Raw genomic sequence first — 16441 nt, 5'->3', positions numbered from 1 at the left:
TTTTAAAGCATTTTTAATATAGAAATGTTGGCCTTCTGAAAACTGTCCATCTATATGCACTCAATACTTGGTTGGGGTTGAACTACTGGAATTGACTTTTCTGTGATATTGTTAATGGTGAGCCCCCCCCCCGCCAGACAATACCTCTCTTTTTTGGTCCTGACCCGTTTGCATCCCTGTATATATGTGTGTGTGTGTGTGTGTGTGTGTGTGTGTGTGTGTGTGTGTGTGTAGTTGTTGTACACAGGAGACTTCTCCCGTCAGGAGGACAGACACTTGATGGCGGCGGAGATCCCCAGCGTCAAACCAGACATCCTCATCACCGTGAGTGGAGCCGTTCAACCTGTTCAATCTTTATTTAAACACAGAGCACAGACACTTAACATTGAACCTGTGTGTGTTTGTGTGTGTGTGTGTGTGTGTGTGTTTGTGTGTTTGTTGTGTGTGTGTGTGTGTCAGGAGTCGACCTACGGGACTCACATCCACGAGAAGCGGGGGTTGGCGAGAGGCTCGGTTCTGCAACACGGTCCACGGACATCGTCAACAGAGAAGGTCGATGTCTGATCCCCGTGTTCGCTCTGGGCCGGAGCGCAGGAGCTGCTGCTCATTCCTCGTGAGGACCACGGCAACAACGACGCCATGACGACGCACGGCGACCTAAGAGTGGCGCTTTCCCTTCAGCTGAGGGAAAAATAAATTCAGGCCTTCAAAGTTTTATTTACAAGAATTAAACTAAGGGACGTGTTTCTGTCTATGGATCACACAGAAAACATTTTCCATTTCACCATACAACCCTCGTTAAAGCCCCAGTGTGTAACTTATTTGGCTTTTTAGTAGCAAAAATCAAATATTGCTTTCATAAATACGTATTTCACTGAAGTCGAATCACACCCGCATACAAATGAAAGCTTTCTCGTACCTTAGAATGAATTGTTACAAGTCGTTACAAATACATAAGTGGGCGACGCACCGAACCGAGGCGGCCATGTTGCAGCGTGACCGTAGGTAACCACGGAAACTCAGCAGAGCTGTCGGCTCGGCCTGTTAAAACTGTCACCACTGTGCAGGGCTGTTGTTAGGAATTCTGGGCCCCCTTAAAGAATACTAAAGTGGGCCCCTCCCCCTAACTTTTCCAGTTTTTTTTTCTTAGACTACGTATGTATTATCATTTTTTATTCAGCCTAGTAGCCTACCTTGTTTTGATGCTAATGCAACATTACACTGCAAAAACCCAAGTATCTTACCAAGAATATTGTCTTATTTCTAGTCAAAATGTAATTTCTAGTCAAAACAAATATCATTATACCTAAAATAAGACTCAGAATATTAAAAGTAGCTTGTTTTTAGACACTTTTTACTTCTTTCAAGCATATTTTCACTTGGAATAAGTAGAAAAAATCTGATAGTGGAACAAGTTTTTCTTCCTTATTACAAGCACAAAAAACTTGCTTTCACTGGCAGATTTTTCTACTTATTTCAAGTGAAAATTAGTTTGAAACAAGTGAAAATGATCTAAAAACAAGTTAATTTTTAGGTTATGAGTCTTATTTTAAGTGGAAAGAGATTAGTTTTGACTAGAAATGAGACATTTGGACAAGAAATAAGACAAATATTCTTGGAAGGATGTTGAGTTTTTACAGTGTACTATGAGTATAGTCAGGGTCTTACACAGAATAAATCAGTCATACAAAGATTAGACTACTGGGGTTTTTTATGGGCCCCACTGGGCGCTGGGCCCCTAGAATTATCATCACCTTTCTCCCCTATACAACGGCCCTGCCACTGTGTAGTGTGAGGAAGGACGGACGCACTGGTGTTGCATTCAGGTGCAGTCAGGCAGACGGCCGTCGGCAAACCAACCGGATGTCATTTTACTCGACGAGAGAAAGCCGGTAAAACGTGGGTCGGGTAAACAATACGACGTCACCATGACAACATATTGTCACGGCTGTATTGTTTTGCCTCGTGCTGGCGGACCACTTGTTTACATAGACGCTTGTTTATCCTGTTACATGCAGCGTCTGTTGTCTGTCTGACGTCTGCCCGATTTCACCTGAATGCAACATCAAGAATACGTTCAGATATGCAACCGCACCGCTAGATGGGGGGAATTCCTACATACTATACCTTTAAAGAGGAACTATGCAAGATTTTTACCTTAAAGGGATAGTTCAACATTTTGGCAAATTGGTCCATTGCCATAATCCCTATACTCATAGCAGTAGGTTCGTTAACTTTATTTGTGTGTGTGTGTGTGTGTGTGTGGACCAGACGAGTACTGGCAGAACCACCCGGAGCTCCACGACATCCCGATCTTCTACGCTTCGTCTCTGGCCAGGAAGTGCATGGCCGTGTACCAGACCTACATCAACGCCATGAACGACAAGATCCGCAAGGCCATCAACATCAACAACCCCTTCGTCTTCAAGCACATCAGCAACCTGAAGGTTTGTTTTGTTTTTGTTTTTGTTTTTGTTTTTACTTTTCTGTCCTGTTTTATTGTGTCGTCAGGTTTGTTCTGTCCTTGTTTGTTCCCACTTGTGTGGGTCCCGACTGCGTGACTTACGGTGAGCGTGTTACGTCATTTCCTGCCTGTACCTGCTGCACTGTTGCTGTGTTGTGTTAGACTTTCTCAATCCTCCGTCCAGTGTTCTGCTAATTTAATCACTTTAAGCACCAGTGTGCACCACGTTTTGCTACATTACACAACTTTCTGTCACTTAAGTCCTTAACAGGACTCTCTTTGTATTTCTCCATTCAACTTGTTGTATTTGCCACAGGTCCGCTAGTTAGTTAGCTTAGCATACTAGCTATGGCTTCCCCTCCCTCCTCTGTCTCCTTCTCCTGCTCTGAGTGTCAGATGTTTAGCTACTCCTCTGCCTCCTTTAGTGGTAATGGTATGTGTAATAAGTGTAGCTTGTTTGTAGCCCTGGAGGCGAGGCTCAGCGAGCTAGAGTCCCGGCTCCGCACCATGGAGGCTAGTCCAGCTATAGTAGCTTCACAGTCCAGCTTAGCCGGTGCAGAGCCACCTAGCCTAGCCGCCGCTAGCAGTTCCCTCCCAGCCCCCGAGCAGCCGGGAACTAGTCAGTCCGGCTGGGTGACAACAAACCGAGGGAAACATAGACGCAATAAGCCCGTGTTGGCTCCACCAACCCCTTCACGTCTCCAACAGCTTTTCCCCACTCAGCGACACACCCGCTGAGAACGTAACTCAACATGTCGACTCTGTTGCTCAACAGCCCCGCTGTGACAGTCGGCATTAGTCATTGGCAGCTCCATTTTACGGTACGTGAAGGTAGAGAAAACCAGCGAGCATAAAGTGCCATCCCAGGGGCCAGAGCGGGCGACGTTGAGGCTAATCTGAAGCTGCTGGGCATGTAAACGTAAGGTTAAATACAGTAAGATTGTAATCCATGTCGGCGGTTAATGACACCCGGCTTCGCCAGTCGGAGTTAAACTAAGGTTAATATGGCTTCGGTGTGCAACTTTGCAAAGACAAATGTCGGACTCCGTAATTTTCTCTGGCCCGCTGCCCAACCTAGTGAGTGACGATATGTTTTAGTCGCATGCGTTCATTCCATCGCTGGATGTCTAGGTGGTGCTTAGATAACGACGTGGCTTACATAGATAACTGGACCTCCTTCTGGGGAAAGACTGGTCTGATTGGGAGAGATGGCGTCCATCCTACTCTGGATGGCGCATCCCTCCTATCTAGGAATATAGGGAACTTTATTAGCCGTGCTAATCCCTGACAAGCACCCAGAGTTCAGACCAGCAGGCAGAGCCGCAGTTTAAGACGCCCCTCTGCTGGGTCCCTCTTGTTGTCACCCACCCAGCCTATAGAAACTGTGTCTGCCTCGAGGCTGTCTAAGCCTAAACCCCAATCTAGAGGAGTTGTTTATAGCAATTTAGTTAAAATCAAAACCACTGCTCCAGCAAGCCAAACTAATAGAACTATTAAATGTGGTTTGCTCAACATTCGTTCTCTCCCATCCAAGTCACTCCTAGTGAATGACTTAATTACAAGTCACCATATTGACATATTAACACTCACTGAGACCTGGTTGCAGCAAGATGAATATGTTAGTTTGAATGAATCTACCCCTCCTAGTTTACATTAACTGTCATGTGCCTCGTAACACAGGCCGAGGAGGAGGAGTGGCTGCTATTTATCAGTCAAATCTGATTATCAACCCTAGACATAATAGTTTCAGATAATACATTTGAAAGCCTTACTGTCAGCCTCTCTCACCCAGACTGGAAAGCAGAAAAAACCACTCCTTACTTGCTGTAGTGTATCGTCCTCCTGCACCTTATTCTGAGTTTCTAGAAGAATTCCCTGACTTTCTGTCAAAATTTAGCAATGAGTTCAGACAAAGGTTCATTATAGTAGGTGACTTTAACATTCATGGTGGACGTCGATGATGATTGTCTGGCTACTGCATTCAAGTCACTTTTGGATTCAGTCGGCTTCTCTCAGAGGGTAAACAAACCCACTCACACTTTTAATCATATCCTTGACTTAGTACTTACTTATGGAATAGAAGCTGACCATGTCACAGTTCTTCCTCAGAACCCCGTCTTGTCTGACCATTCTTTAATAACATTTGAATTTACTTTAACAAATTATATCCTACCTGGGAAAAAATCCCGCTACAGTAGATGTCTATCTGACACGGCTGTTTCTAGATTTAAAGAGCTTATTCCAGCAGAGCTTGCTGCCACATCCTGTAACCATATTATGGGCAGTGATGCTGACTTCACCACATTCTGTAACCATACTATGGGCAGTTATGCTGGTTTCACCCCCACACAGGTGGACTATCTTGTGGATAGCACGTGCAGCAGCACTCCTTGGAACACTTGATGCTGAAGCTCCCCTCAAACAGAAAGTTATCAATCAGAAAAGAATAGCTCCCTGGTACAGCCCAAACTTGCGCGCTTTGAAACAGAAGACCAGACGGCTGGAAAGGAAAACACACTCCAGCCAACATGGAGGAAAGACCGTCAAGCCTGGAAGGATAGTTTATTAATATATAAAAAAGAACTCCGTAATGCTAGAAGCAATTACTATTCATCTCTAATAGAAAAGAATAAGAACAACCCCAGGTTCCTTTTCAACACTGTGGCCAGGCTGACCAAGAACCATAGTGTGTTGAGCCATCCATCCCTCCAAACTCTCAGCAGCCAACGACTTCCTAACTTTCTTTACCGAAAAGATAGTTAATATTAGAACAAAAATTGCTAGTAATGGCCCACAGATTACGATACCCATAGAAGCACCTCCCAGACTTGGTACACACTTGGACAGCTTCTCTCCCATCGACCTATCAGACTTAACTTCTGCAATTACTTCTTCCAAGTCAGCCACATGTCTGCTGGATCCAGTTCCGACAAGACTACTTAAGGATGTCTTCCCCTTAATTAACATTTCTTTTCTGAACCAAATCAATCTTTCCTTAGCCACAGGCTACGTGCCACAGGCCTTCAAGGTGGCTGTCATTAACCCTTTACTTAAAAAACCTTCTCTTGACCCAGATGTCCTTGCCAACTATCGGCCTATATCCAACCTTCCTTACATCTCTAAGATCCTTGAGAAGATTGTCCTGGAGCAGCTACATGAACATCTGCACAGCAACGATGCTCTTTGAAGCTTTCCAATCTGGATTCAGAGAACACCATAGCACTGAAACAGCACTTGTCAAAGTCTCTAATGATCTTCTTATAGCTTCAGACAGAGGTCTCGTCTCTGTTCTTGTACTTTTGGACCTCAGTGCTGCATTCGACACCATCGACCACAGCATCCTGCTGCAGAGACTAGATCATGAAATAGGGATTAAAGGAACTGCCCTAAAATGGTTTAAGTCATACTTATCTGACAGGTTTTCAATTTGTTAATGTTAATAACGACCACTCAGAGTATAGCAGAGTTACGTATGGTGTACCGCAGGGTTCAGTCTTAGGGCCAATCCTCTTCATTCTTTACATGCTCCCATTAGGTGGCATCATCCGGAAGCACTCAATCAATTTTCACTGTTATGCTGATGATACGCAACTCTACTTGTCATGGAGCCAGATGACAGAAGCCGCCTCATCAATCTGCAAGACTGTCTGAAAGACATTAGATCCTGGATGTCCTCTAACTTCTTGCTACTGAATTCAGATAAAACTGAGGTTATTGTGTTTGGACCTAAACATCTCAGGGACACGTTCTCCAATCAGATCGCTACTCTAGATGGCATCACCCTGACCCCGAGTACTACCGCGAGGAACCTTGGAGTCATTTTTGACCAGGACCTTTCCTTTAGCTCCCACATAAAGCACGTGACTAGGACCGCCTTCTTCCATCTGCGCAGTATCACTAAGATTAGGAATATCCTCTCCCAGAGTGATGCTGAGAAACTAGTACATGCATTTATCACTTCTAGGCTAGACTACTGCAACTCTCTCCTGTCAGGATGTCCGAAAAACTCTCTAAAGAGTCTCCAGCTGGTCCAGAATGCCGCAGCGAGGGTTTTGACAGGAGTTAGGAAGAGAGAGCACATCTCTCCCACCTTAGCTTCTCTCCACTGGCTTCCTGTAGGATTTAGAATAGACTTCAAAATCCTTCTGCTGACTTATAAGGCTCTTAATGATAAAGCTCCAACCTATCTGAAAGAACTAATCATTCCTTACTGTCCTACCAGAGCACTCCGCTCCCAGAATGCAGGTCTGTTAGTGACTCCCAGTATCTCTAAAAACAGACTGGGAGGTAGAGCCTTCAGTTACCGGGCTCCTTTACTGTGGAACCAGCTCTCTCCATGGGTCAAAGAGGCAGACACTCTAACTACATTTAAGTCTAGACTTAAGACCTTCCTTTATGACAGGGCTTTTAGTTAGGGCTGGCTCAGGTAGCTCTGAACCATTTTATAGCTACGCTGCTATAGGCTTAGACTGCTGGGGACACATCTGGTTACACAGAGCCCTCTCCTCCTCTTCTCTTCTCTTCTCTTCTCTTCTCTTCTCTTCTCTTCTCTTCTCTTCTCTTCTCTTCTCTTCTCTTCTCTTCTCTTCTCTTCTCTTCTCTTCTCTTCTCTCCTCCCCTCCCCTCCCCTCTCCTCTCCTCTCTTCTCCTCAGTATATTTTTGAACTGTCATTTTCTGTTGTACTTTGTAGTTTGGCCTTGGTGTCTCGCACTCTCTCTGTGTTTCCGCAGATCCACCGGAGCTCCATCTCTCTGCACCAGCCGCCGCCTGCATCGCCCCCCCCTCCCACCCCTTCCCCTGCTGTTAGACCGGCCTCCCCTTCCTTCCCATGGACCAGTCTGCCACCCAGCCCTCCCATCGAGCTGGCCAGCTCTCCCTGCCCCCCCGCCCCCCCCCCCCCCCCTCACCAGAGACTGCCTTCATCAACTCCTGCTAACATTTCCATATTTCGCACATTCTGTGACAAACTGTAAACTGTTTTCTTGTCTGTAACAACATCTATTGCACGTCTGTCCGTCCTGGGTGAGGGATCCCTCCTCTGTTGCTCACCCTGAGGTTTCTCCGACTTTTCCCTGTTAAAAGGGTTTTCCATGGAGTTTTTCCTCAGTCGATGCGAGGGTCTAAGGACAGAGGATGTTGTTACGATCCCATGTAAAAGCCCTTTGATACAAAATGTTTGTAAAAACGGGCTATACAAATAAAATTGCCTTGCCTTGCCTTGCCTTGCCTTTGTTTTCTGTTTTGTCTGTTTAGGTCAGTGTATTGTCAGTGTTGTGTATGCTCAGGGTTGCAAAGGGGCGGAAAATTTCCAGTTTTTTATTCCAAATTGGAAAATATCCATGGGAATTATGGGAAATTATGGGAATTTATGGGGATTAACTGGAAATTTGGGGTAATTTAAACAAACATATCCAAACATAAATGTAAATATTTTGTTTCGTCATAAGCAGACATCCATGCAAAATAACAATACAATTAAAAAACATGACATTTCCACAGATTTATTTGTGAGTAGAACTTTATCAAGTTTTAATTCTTGTATGAACAATCAGCTATTTCACTGAACAACAAAAACATGAATGTTGAGTAAAATATTACTAATTGCTTATTAAAGGGATAGTTCACCCTAGAATGATATTTCGCTCATTATCTACTCACCCTCATGTTGACTAAGGGCTGGAAGAATTTTCAGAGTCCACCGTCCCTTCTCTGAGTTACAGGGGGTCTTGGCGTAGCAGTGCATTTCAATGCAACGGTTGCAAAGGGACACCAGAGCTCTTCGTAAAAAAACACACACAAAAAAACATCCAAATACCTCCATGATGCTCGTATGTAATGTCCGTCTTGTGCTGAAGCCCCAAATTGCGTAATTGTCCCGAAAAAAATTAAATAAGTCCACATTCCAAGCATGTTTGTAGCATTAGCTCCTAGTGTCTGTTGTCCGGTTCCGCTGCCAGCGCGCATGCGCAAGGTTCGCACTGAGACCGACTCGCTTCCTTGTTTACCCCGGTGAAGGACTAGAAGCAGTCCGTAATAGCCTGCCTTGCACCGGGACAACACTTTTTCGTGCAATTTTGGCCTCTTAAAACATATTTTAGCCATGGCTGAAGATTTTGATGTCGAGGACGAGCTGCATTTCTTTGCTGAGCCGTATTTGTACGAGCCAGAACCTTGCGCATGCGCGCTGGCAGCGGAAGAGCCCGGACAACAGACACTCGGAGCTAATGCTACAAACATGCTTGGAATGTGGACTTATTTAATTTTTTTCGGGACAATTACGCAATTTGGGGCTTCAGCACAAGACGGACATTACATACGAGCATCATGGAGGTATTTGGATGTTTTTTTGTGTGTGTTTTTTTTACGAAGAGCTCTGGTGTCCCTTTGCAACCGTTGCATTGAAATGCACTGCTACGCCGAGACCCCCTGTAACTCAGAGGAGGGACGGTGGACTCTGAAAATTCTTCCAGCCCTTAGTCAACATGAGGGTGAGTAGATAATGAGCGAAATATCATTCTAGGGTGAACTATCCCTTTAAGGGCCAACCTTCAATTTTGTAAATTTCGGATTTATTCCCGTTTATTCCCATAGAAAGTTTCCGATATTACCCGATACCCGATATTTTGCAACCCTATGTATGCTATTGCCTGTTTCCATTGTCGTTGTCGTTTGTTTTCTGACGTGTGTGTGTGTGTGTGTGTGTGTGTGTGTGTGTGTGTGTGTGTGTGTGTGTGTGTGTGTGTGTGTGTGTCAGAGCATGGACCACTTCGACGACATCGGGCCCAGCGTGGTGATGGCGTCGCCCGGCATGATGCAGAGCGGTTTGTCCCGGGAGCTGTTTGAGAGCTGGTGCACGGACAAGAGGAACGGCGTCATCATCGCCGGCTACTGCGTGGAGGGGACGCTCGCCAAGGTAGGAAGGAATCGAACCTGCGACACCTCGGGTCCCTTCTGCAGTTTTTTTTTTATTATCACAGGAAGTGAAACGTTTCCTCCACTGGTTTTTAGAAATGTCAGGTCTGTGCTCACTTTTGGAGACAAGTTAAGAACAACAGAGAGTGAGAGAGTGAAATCAAATAAACAATCACAGCAATAAATAAAAATAGACAATAACAGCTGTAAAATTAGTTTGTCTGCCCCCGCATCTTTCTTTATTCATAACTTCTCCTTTAATCGGTATCTTATCGTTTGGAGATAATAACTGCGATGGCAAGAACAGCAACACAAATAACTCTGACTGAGAACAGTGTAATTGCTGAAACAAAATCTTTTACAGTGTGTGTATCTGAATAAAAACCAGAAATAAAACTCTTATTTAAATTATATTATTGATCGGCATCAATAGATATTCCCAGTATTGGATCAGTCCAGTCAGTTTTATTGATAATGTTGAGTTTAATGTGGCTGCGTAACAAGAATCTGAATCTGTGACAGACTCCTGTGTTAACGACGTAGGACCGATCAGAAGAGTGTGTCGTGTTGCGTTCAAGTGCTGCTGGGATTTAATGAACTTTTAATAATATTTTTATATTATTTTAAATGATGAAACTTTTCACACAGGTTATTTAATGTACTGTGTGTGTGTGTGTGTGTGTGTGTGTGTGTGTGTGTGTGTGTGTGTTGCAGCACATCATGACGGAGCCTGATGAGATCGCCACCATGTCGGGACAGAAGCTTCCTCTCAAGATGTCGGTCGACTACATCTCCTTCTCCGCTCACACCGACTACCAGCAGACCAGCGAGTTCATCCGGGCGCTCAAACCGCCGCACGTGGTAAAAACAACACACACACACACAGACACACAGACACACACTATTTAAATCCACACTATTTAATTAAATCCACAAAGCGATGTTCCTGGATCCTTTGGGTTTATTGCGACACACTAACAGGCAAAAACACTGTTTTTTCATGCACTGATCAATTTTGAGATTTTGGGATATTTTTCTCTCAGAAAAGTGGAAAGAAATGGTAGAAAATCCACATTAAGGTTTTTTATTTTACTTCATTTTGTCTCTTTCATCAGTAGATTTCTCCTAAATTCACCAAAAGTTATGTCAGGTAAAGCTCCCTCTCTCTCCTGAACAATTATGTGGATCCAAAAATTGTCGTTTCCTCCGTATCCGCGACCAATTGTAAAAGTGTGATTCACATTAATGATCTATGGAATTTTACAGTACAAATCTTTAAAGGCCGTTTTCTCAAAATGAGTTTTTCCTCAGACTCTGGACCCGAAATCTCCACTTCAGCAGCACTTACAGACACCAAACCTTCCAGTTTTATTCCTGTCTATATTCTGAAGGTTTTTACAGAGGGGATTGTTGATATGTCATCCACAGCCTGATTTATACAACATTTTACTCCTAAAAACATGGCGATATTTGAATTTTTAGGGCTGGTGAGAGTATTTTCTCATTTACAGAGTGATAAAAAGAGATATCCAAAATCCTCCTCTGTAAAAACTTCTGACTCTAATATGTCAACAAATTAAAACAAGAATTTTGAAAGTAGCTTTATCCATTGTTCAGATTTCGGTTCTGGAAATGTCTGCAAATTAGCGCATATTTCATTAGATATTGCCTCATTTACATATTTAAACATAAAACTTGACAAAACTTGTAATACAAAAAACATTTGTCTTAATGTGAGTGATAAACTTGGGAAGTTTCATGGTGATATCTGTTGGTTTAAATTTCTACCCTATTCACCTGTAGTGTCCCTCCTTAATGCAGTTGGTTTGTGTGTGTGTTTGTGTCCGTATGTGTGTGTGTGTGTGTGTGTCTGTGTGTGTGTGTGTATGTGTGTGTGTGTGCGTGTGTCCGTATGTGTGTGTCCGTGTGTGTGTGTGTGTGTGTGTGTGTGTGTGCGTGTGCAGATCCTGGTGCACGGCGAGCAGAACGAGATGGCCCGGCTGAAGGCGGCTCTGATCCGAGAGTACGAAGACAACGACGAGGTTCACATCGAAGTCCACAACCCGCGAAACACTGAAGCCGTGACGCTGAACTTCAGAGGAGAGAAACTGGCCAAGGTGTGTGTGTCTGTGTGTCTGTGTGTTGTTGTGTGTGTTGTTGTATTGGTGTGGGCCGTGTTGTTAACTCCCAGCATGCTTTGCTCCGTTCTGCTGTGCTGCAGGTGATGGGCGTGCTGGCGGATGAGAAGTGCTCTCAGGGTCAGAGAGTCTCCGGGATCCTGGTGAAGAGAAACTTCAGTTACCACATCCTGACGCCGTCCGACCTCTCCAGTCAGTCTGTGTGTGTGTGTGTGTGTGTGTATTGTCAAACACTTACTATAATTGATGAATCTTTAATGTTATTGATCTGTCATCAAATGTTTCAAGCTGCTTCTGTCACAGAAAGTAAACCTCAACATCTGGACTGATTGGTTGGTTGGTTGGTTGATAGAAAGAAAGAAAGAAAGAAAGAAAGAAAGAAAGAAAGAAAGAAAGAAAGAAAGAGGTGGAAAGAAATACAATGAAAGATTGAAATTCAAGAAAGGAAGACCAAGAAAATAATAATCAGAAGGAAAGAAACGAAGAAAAAAGAAAGAGGGAAGATAAAGAAAGAGAGAAAGAAAAGAAACAGGAAAAAAAGGAAGATCAAGAAAGAAATAATCAAAAGGAAAGAAAATAGAGAGAAAGAAAAGAAACAAAAAGGGCAAAGAAAGAAAAAGATAGTAGGAAGAAAAAAGAAAGAAGAAATACTTAAGAAAAAAAGAGGGAAGGAAATGAAGAAAAAGAGAGAAAGAGGAGGAAAGAAAGACAATGAAAGATTGAAATTCAAGAAAGGAAGACCAAGAAAATAATAATCAGAGAGAAAGAAAAGAAACAGGAAAAAAGGGAGATCAAGAAAGAAATAATCAAAAGGAAAGAAAATAGAGAGAAACAAAAGAAACAAAAGGGGCAAAGAAAGAAAAAGATAGGAGGAAGAAAAAAGAAAGAAGAAATACTTAGAAATACTAAAGAAAGAAAGAGGGAAGGAAATAAAGAAAAAGAGAGAAAGAGGAGGAAAGAAAGACAATGAAAGATTGAAAGAAAACACAAGAAAGAAATAATCAAGAGGAAAGAAACAAAGAAAAAAGAGAGAAAGAAAAGAAACAAAAAAGGCAAAGAAAGAAAAAGATTGTAGGAAGAAAAAAGAGGAGCAGAAAGAGAGAAGAAATACTTAGAAATACAGAAGAGAGAGAAGTGACAAAAAAGTAAAGAAAAAGAAAGAGTGAAGAAAAGGATGAAGACAGAAAGAGAACTAGAGACATGAACGATGGAGTGACTAACAGTGTTGACTCCTCTCCTTCCTCCCCCTCTCTTCTTCCTCCTCTCCTCCTCCTCCTCCTCTTCCTCCTCCTCTTCCACCCCCCTGCTCCTCCTCCTCCTCCTCCTCTTCCTCCTCCTCCTCCTCTCCTCCCCCTCTCTTCTTCCTCCCTCCTCCTCTTCCTCCTCCTCCTCCTCTTCCTCCTCCTCCTCCTCTCCTTCCTCCCCCTTCCTCTTCCTCCCTCCTCCTCCTCTCCTCCTCCTCCTCCTCTTCCTCCCTCCTCCTCTCCTCCTCCTCTCCTCCTCCTCCTCCTCTCCTTCCTCCCCCTTCCTCTTCCTCCCTCCTCCTCCTCCTCCTCCTCCTCTCCTCCTCCTCTCCTCCTCCTCCCCCTCTTCCTCTCCTCCTCCTCTCCTTCCTCCTCTTCCTCCCCCTCCTCCTCTCCTCCTCTTCCTCCTCCTCCTCCTCTTCCTCCTCCTCCTCAGACTACACCGACCTCGCCATGGGAACGGTGAAGCAGACTCAGGCGATCCCGTTCACTGGACCGATCTCTCTGCTCGTCACGCAGCTGCGCAGCCTCGCAGGTGAGTTGGCTCCGCCCCCTTCGTCCTCTAACTCCTCTAACTCCTCCTCCTCCTCTTCCTCCTCCTCCTCCTCCTCCTCCTCCTCCTCTTCCTCCTCTTCCTTCTCCTCCTCTTCCTCCTCCTCCTCCTGCAGTAGCATAGATATAACCCCCAATTCCAATCCGCCCCCTAAAGACTCGAGCCCTGAACCCTCACTGACTAAAGTGACGTCAGCTGTAAGTGACAGAGTGTGAGAGTGTGTGAGGGTCCAGATGCTGTAAATATGAATGGAACAGCACTTACCCACTCTCACGACACGTTACCTTGACAACAACATGTTGTTGACTCCGGTCTTGGACCAATAATTTACGTACTTTCAACGCGCACAAGGTGTGTGAGGTGGACGGACTCAAAACAAAATGTTCCCGGATCAGATCTGATCAAATCATCATCAATAATCACAAACTGCACGTTAATACTGACAGTAAACTTCTTTTTTTCTTTTTTCTTTCTTTCTTTTTTTTTTGGTTGTTGCTCCTGTCCATTAACAATAAAGAGAGCGGCGGAGCTCTCTCTGACTACGTGTGTTAATTTACTTCTTTTTTTTTTAACACTTGCGTTCCGACGGCATCTCATGTGTTTGACTTCACAACGCTATGAACTGTGGGTAATTCCCCTACCCCTAGGGTAAGGGGGCAGTAAGGGCTCATTCACTGACTCACTGACTTGATGATCTGACAATGGAACAGCCCTCACACACTCACGGACTTCCCGTTAATGCGCCTCTAAGTCAGTGAGTCCGTGAGGGGTCGGATTGGAATTGGGCCATAGTATATACTGACTAGATGCCGCGTTCTGCTTCTCAGCGTACGTCAACACGGCCGCCATCTTGGTCCGGGGTTCTGACCATAGACATGATATACATCTGACCAGCAGTCAGACCGGTCAGACCCTTGTAGAACACATTTCAGTGTATTTGTGCATGTGGGTGTGTGTCTGAGTATGTAAGTGTATGTTTAATACATTAAAAAAAATATCTAAAAATTTTTCAAAGATTTTTTGTTGTTGTTGTATCATAAACATATGTCTGACATTTATAATAAACCAAACGGCTTGAAAATCGGTTGAATATTTGGTGAGTTATGGCGATTTTAATGGTTGATAGACGTCTGCCTCTGTTGACTAGTGCAGTAAGTAGACACGGCTTCCCCCTGACCAAGATGGCCGCCGCGTTAACGCATTCCACTCAATAGAGTTGCCTAGGAACGCGGCATCTAGTCAGTATATATATATCTATGCTGCAGTAGAAGCTGTAACTTCCTGTTTCCTCTGTGTGTGTGTGTGTGTGTGTGTGTGTGTGTGTGTGTGTGTGTGTGTGTGCAGGGGTGGAGCAGTGATTTTAAATGTGGGGGTGTTCCAACGGAAATAGAGTTTCAATTTTAATCACAAAATGCAATTTTTAATCACTATCACGTAGTTATCACGGTGGATTTACCTATGCTACGACGTTCCTGAAAAAAACTCTGCACTTCATGGCTGGATTGAAAACTCTCTCGAAAAGATATAGGCATTGCCCTGAGCCCACCTTAGATCGCCAAAAGAGTAAGCTTCCAATCAGGGTCCAAAACTAACTTTTTCAGGCTGGTAAGTGAATTTTTTTTACCAGCCAGGCAGATAATTTACCAGCCAAGCAAGTAAAAATTGCGTTTAAGTGCTGTATATTGCTATCAGTAGGCCTATTATTTAACATGTCATTTGGGTCTTATATGCGATTCTCAATCGATATTTTAATAGTATGCACTAATACTAGCAATTAGGGGTGTGCAGAGCATCTGGCATTTCTATTTGTTGAGGGGGGGGGAGTAAAAATCCTTTTTTTTTTAGATACACTTCTAATTCTAATCCATTATGAATCCCACCACCACCTGCTGAACAGACAGAATATAAACAAATGAACTATCATTAGGCTACTTCAAAAAATCTCTCTCTCTCTTACAGTTGTTTAGGATTGTGTGTGGTGTTTTTAATCATATTTTTTAATCATATTTTTATATATATATATGATAATTAGTTTAAAAAATATTTTTATCAGTAATTTCTTTTTTTCCAATGACTTGACATTTAAGGCGACCCCATCTGAGTTCCAGGCGACCCCACATGGGGTCCTGATCCCAAGGTTGAAAAACACTGCTGTCTTTCCTGTCTGCTCTCAAAGAGAGTGTGTGTGTGTGTGTGTGTGTGTGTGTGTGTGTGTGGGGGGGGGGGGGGTAATGTGTTGATTCTCTCTCTCACACAAACAAACAGGCGCGCGCACACACGTTGTCAGCGGTGAGGTTCGACCAGAGCGATTGACATGTGTCCAACCAACCCAATCAGACGCGCGGGTTCGGAGTCCGGACCGAGAATTAAAAGTTGGACCGCGCTGGTCCGTGCTTCAGCACCGTGTGTCGGGTCGCGTCTGGTTTTAATTTATACGGGGATAAACAGTCAGCGCCGCGGTCACCGGAGCTGATCACTGCCCTATAAGCAATGAGAGCATTTTTTTTTTTTTTTTACCCCCGCTGACAGAGTGTTGATTTGAGGGGGCGTAGAGCCGGTTTCCTCTGCATTCACTCACCGGTACAAACTTGAGTTGAAAAAGATGCCTCTTCCTTTTTAGCATCTCTGCCTCCTCCTTCTTTCTCGTCTCTTCTCAATATTGTTCACTTTCAGTCACCGGTGAGTGACAGAAGCTCCGACTGGCACGTAACCAAAGTCCGTCTCTGTGACTTCAAATTTCCCGGGCCGGCGGCCGCGTCGCGGACAGCGGTCTGTGATTGGGTGAATGCCCGTTCAATTCGACCACTGCCTTTTCATGCAGCGCAGAGCGATATCGCTCTGATGCAGCGTAAGGAGGCTGAGGCTGAGGTGCGCTCCATTTGTGTATGCTGGTGCACAGCGAGGGGTGGGCACACGGGTTTACCATTGGAAAATGTGGGGGGGATGAAATTATTTTGCTATAAAAGTGGGGGTGTCGAAACACCCCCATCCCCCACGGGTGCGACGCCCATGTGTGTGTGTTTCAGGCGACGTGGAGCAGGTCGAGGGGACGGAGAAAATCACGGTGAAGATCTTTAAGAGCATCACGCTGGTTCACGAGGCCGGGATGGTCGTACTGGAGGTCGGACA

The 16441-nt window shown here is 44.4% G+C and overlaps 1 pseudogene across 1 annotated transcript; it reads left to right on the top strand.

The window, feature by feature from the left end:
- Positions 1–234: 234 nt before the first annotated feature.
- LOC146959791 (cleavage and polyadenylation specificity factor subunit 3-like) lies at positions 235–16433 on the top strand (annotated as a pseudogene). The gene is made up of 9 exons (XR_015035595.1): positions 235–324; positions 460–613; positions 2272–2447; positions 9220–9378; positions 10092–10238; positions 11342–11494; positions 11599–11707; positions 13196–13294; positions 16339–16433. The product of XR_015035595.1 is annotated as a cleavage and polyadenylation specificity factor subunit 3-like (transcript).
- Positions 16434–16441: the final 8 nt, after the last annotated feature.

The sequence above is a fragment of the Trachurus japonicus genome, unplaced genomic scaffold (assembly GCF_045865225.1).
Source record: "Trachurus japonicus isolate A0001 unplaced genomic scaffold, Traja_1.0 AP031072.1".
Classification (NCBI taxonomy): Eukaryota; Metazoa; Chordata; class Actinopteri; order Carangiformes; family Carangidae; genus Trachurus; species Trachurus japonicus.
The sequence above is the reverse complement of the archived record's forward strand: the minus strand, read 5'-3'. Positions and strand labels throughout refer to the sequence as shown.